A 4,611-nucleotide genomic window follows, 5' to 3' on the forward strand; every position below is an offset into this window, starting at 1 on the left:
CTCATTCTGCCTCACGTCTGGAACTTCTTTTCCAACTCGTTCATCGACCACTACACTTCTTCGTTTCACATCATGGCTTGACTATCAGAAAGGCCTTTCCAAACCATCCTTCCTAAAGAAGACCCCAACTCTGCTTCTCTCCTCTATTTCAGCCCCTCTGTCTTTCCCTTTGTAACGTCTTTCAATAATTGGGATTTCATCCATGTTCCCCACTTGGATGTAAACCCCATAAGGGCGGTGGTCTGCTCACCTTGCCCACCACTGAATCACTGGTGCCAGGCACAGCACCTACTCTTTTTTTTCCTGGCCTCACCGCACGGCATGAGGGACCCTAGATCACCAACCGGGATCGAACCCACATCTCCTGCATTGGAGGCGCAGAATCTCACCACTGGCCCTCCAGGGAAGCCCAGTGCCTGTCTTCTGGAAAGTGTGCAGTTCATGTCCGTGAGGGAGGGTGTGGTGGTATACATGAACAAGAAGAGGATTAAATGAGTAAGTGGAAGATGTGCGTTTATTTTTCCCACGTGAGGAAACCTTAACACATATAATTTTGTTAGAGACAGCATAGTATATTGACAGCTTGCACTTTGGAGTAAGCTTTCTTTCCTAAAAATGTAATAGCTGCCACCAAGTTTGGAGACCTTTGTGTAAAAGTTACTTTGCTATCTACACGTAATGGTGCTTTTTCTTAGCACGGCTTTCTCGGTATAAAATGGTAGACACTACTTTACTGAATTGGAACATGAACTAAATGAAATGAATGTTGAGCCTCTGGCACCATGGCCTGTATATGAAACGTCAGTTCCTTGGAGAACACAGCCTAGGATCTGCATTGATCCAACAGAGAACTTGTTGCTATTCTTGAGCTTCCCACTTATTTGCTCTCTGACCACTTACTTGCTCTCAGTTAACCACTCTTTTATTTTTTACTTAAGGGCAAAACTCCATCATTTTCTACCCATAATATTATCTGTCACATATTAGCTTCCGTAGATAATGTGATAAGATAATAACAAATTGCTTTTAGCTCTAATTTAGAGGCTTAAATCCATCATCATGCCATTTGGGAAAAGTTTAATGTAGTTTTTAATGAAACTTAATAGTTGCAAGGGCTTCCCTGGTAGCTCAGATGGTAAAGAATCTGCCTGCAATGTGGGAGGCTCGGGTTCGATCCCTGGGTTGGGAAGATCCCCTGGATCTGGCAACCCACTCCAGTATCCTTGCATGGAGAATCCCATGGACAGAGGAGCCTGGGGGCTACAGTCCCCGGGTCATGAAGAGTTGACATGACTGAGCAACACACACACACAATAGTGGCAAGAGGGGCAAAACTGAAAATGCTTTTTCCAAATGAGATTTTAGTCCGATTTCCAAAATAAGCTGTAACTGTGTAAACGTGAGTTTCAAAAATCTGCAAGCACATCTTTTCTAATCTCTTATTAACAATTTAATAACCCGGTTCAAGTGTTTGAGAATCACTAATCTGAAGGAATCTGCCACCAGGCCTGCTGGGGGCACTTGTGACTTGAAGTCAATGGACTTCGCTTTCATACGTAATCAGCTGGCTCAGGTGGACAGATGGTTGCAGGATTTTGACCTTTGTTTCTTTGGGGAGAAGTATTGTGTTTTGGGAAAACTGCCCAAGGAAGTCACCTTCGCACTTTGTAGAACCACACTGAGACTCCACCCTCCACTCTGAACACACGAAAGGGTGACCAGGTAATAAAACTCCAACCCCAGCTCGCCGTGATCTGGCACGCAGCAGGAGTCGAGGGGACTTATGTAACCATCAGCGACTTCTCCATCAAAGAGGAGCCAGTCACCCTTGTTGGGAATAACGGGGTGAATCGTGAATGTGCCCCATGGTAAGACCAGAAACACAAAGCTCTCAAGTTAATTAGATGGGGTCCAAACACCGAGAGCAATTAGAATTCTAAAATCTCCATTTCTCCATTGGATCCTCATTTCCAAACTGAAGATGAAGTAAGATGGAATGAGCTTTTTCCCCCTCAAACTTGATATCAAGGCAAAGAGATGTCTTCGGTTTAACAAGTGGAGCGCAATTGCGCACATGTTCACTGACTTAGGGAAAAATAATTCAATAAATGTCCTCTACCTTCCAAAAATCTCCTCTTATGGGAAAAGGCGGTAGGTCAAGTGAGAGAGATGAAGGAGGTCACACTATCCTTGGCAAGCTTTGAACAAGAGGAGATACTTTGGGAAAATAGCAGCTTCCACGTCCTGTCTCTTGAACGCTCACCCTTGAAGCCTTGAGCCCATGTTAGCCACACGTGGAGGTCATTCACCAGCAAATTTTTCAAGATACAGAGTTGCACAGAGTAGACAACATGTAAACAAGTGTGTGTTGCCGTGTGAATGAAGCTTTATTTATGGCTACAGATTTGAATCTCATATAACTTTCAGACCTCATGGGGCTTTATTCTTCTTCAGATTCTTTTTAAAACATTAATACATTTTAAAACTGTGCTTAGCTCATGGGCATTCTTAGTTCATGACACAGCAGGCTGCAAGACTGCACTGGAGAGAGAAAAGGTGCTCACCCAGCCCTCAGCTGCTCCAGTCCTTGACATGTGTGTTATTCCGGATGAGGCCCCAGCTATCAGGGCAAGATGAGTCATCTGGCTGTGCTCTTGCCAAGTTCTTGGTTCCTAGAGCATGAGACATGATAATAATAAATCATTTTAAGCCCTAATTTTGGGAATCATTCCTTAAGCAGCGACAGATAACCGGGATGACTCATAGCAAAAACAGCAATGAAAAGCGACATTGACTATTTTTGAAAACTTGGAGACCATCTCAGTAGCCTGTCTTCACAGATCCCCCTTTCTCTTGGGCCCTGTGAGTCAACAATTTTGATCGTATTGATCAAAGTAAGTAGTTTTCTTGGTGCTGTAGATACAACTCTATTATCAAAACGAGCAGTTTCCATTTAAACATCACATTTAAAGCTATGTGGGGGTTTCCCTAGTGGCTCAGGGGTAAAGAATCCACCTGCCAATGCAGGAGACATGGGTTCGACCCCTGAGCCGGGGAGATTTCACATGCCACAGAGCAACGAAGCCCAAGCGCCAAAGTACTGAGCCTGTGCTCTAGAGCCCAGACATCGAGACTGTGGAGCCCAGGCGCCCTAGAGCCGTGCTCCACAAGAGAAGCCAGTGTGGTACGTCTGCACGCTGCAACTAGAGAGGAGCCCCGTTCACCACAGCTGAAAAAAAGGAGACCCAGCAAAGCCAAAATAACATTCCTGAGTGTTCTAGCTTATGTTAGCCCCCAAATTCTCTCTTTGCCTTAATTAAAGTCCAATTTTTTTTGACAGTTGCAACAGAAGGTGCCCTGAGACACACCATGGGAAAAGCCTTTCTGGCAGTGGGATATTCATTTATTTACCCTTTGAGCAATACTTTCAGAATTACATCAAGGATATTCCAGGCATCGGTGACAGGCCATAAGAACACAAAAACAGGTAGGCACAATGTCCACCGCCACCAGCAGCTTACCGTCTAGTAGCAAAAACACACGAAATAACAAATAATTCAAACGTTGTATGATAACAGGGGAACAAGACGGCGGCCTGAAGGAGGAAGTGACAACCATGCCTGAGTTGACGGCAGAAGGTGCCCTGAGCAGAGAGGGAGCTGGGTGGGGGAGCGGTGGCAGGAACACCCGCCTTGTCCCCAGTTCTCAGCAAAGCTCCTTGTTTGAAGACCTGCAGAGGTCTCCAGGTCACAGAGCTGCTGTGTGCAGGGAGGGGTTTGGAGAGATGGGCCCTTCTTGGGTAACGGAGGGTTCTGGATGTGACACCAGCGGTTTGGAGTTCAGCCAGTGGGCAGTGAAAAATCTTCAGAGCCTTCTAACATTTCCTTTTGGTAAACTGGTCTGTCAATACTTAGGCTGGGGGACAAGCCTCATGTCACCAGGATGGGAGCCTGGACCAAGGCAAGGCTGCAGGGATGAGGGTGGGAACCAGCAGCCAAAGCTTCTCAGGATGCTTCCTCAATGCATCAGAGACTGTCAACAGGAGGGGGTGACATGGAAAATTCCCAGGCTACTCCCAGGCTTATACCAGCCAGACGAGCAGGCCATCGGGCACATGTGGGTAACTGAAATCATCTCCCCATTGGCCTTCAATCCCAGCTTCTGTTTTGTCTTATACATGCTTCCTTTTTTCTTCCTCTCTGCTACCAACTCATTTCCATTTTCCCTCAAGAATGTACAATTTGGTAACTTCCCTTTTTTATTGTTTGCTTTTTATGTTCTTTATGTCATCGCCTCCCTAACAAGCCTTTGGTTGATATATGCTCTCTCTCTCTTTTCTTTCTCTTATTTCTTGGTCTTTCCTTTACTGTTTCTTCCTCCAAGCCCGTGAAACAGGTCCAGGGCCATGACATCCCGGGACAGATAGAGGGTCTGAGTTTGTTTGCTGCAGAAGGTCCCTGGGAAGGCCGGGGTGAGCAAGGACGGCTCCCCACCGCCTGAGCACTTTCAGGGCAGGTCTCTCTGCACCGCGTCCACGTGTCCCCCGCAGCACATGGCGTAGGAAGTGGCATTTCGGTCTAGAAGATGTGAAACAGCTAATGGAGGGCTCAA

The 4,611-nt window shown here is 46.3% G+C and overlaps 1 long non-coding RNA gene across 1 annotated transcript in view; it reads right to left on the bottom strand.

The window, feature by feature from the left end:
• LOC104981838 overlaps positions 1 to 4,611 on the bottom strand; it is an 18,133-nt gene that overhangs the window by 12,765 nt on the left and 757 nt on the right. The window contains exon 2 of the long non-coding RNA XR_824423.1: positions 2,565 to 2,672. This is a non-coding gene — a long non-coding RNA (uncharacterized LOC104981838). The remainder of the gene's footprint in view (positions 1 to 2,564; positions 2,673 to 4,611) is intronic.

The sequence above is a fragment of the Bison bison genome, unplaced genomic scaffold, assembly GCF_000754665.1.
Source record: "Bison bison bison isolate TAMUID 2011002044 unplaced genomic scaffold, Bison_UMD1.0 scf7180017864524, whole genome shotgun sequence".
In the NCBI taxonomy this organism is placed as follows: Eukaryota; Metazoa; Chordata; class Mammalia; order Artiodactyla; family Bovidae; genus Bison; species Bison bison.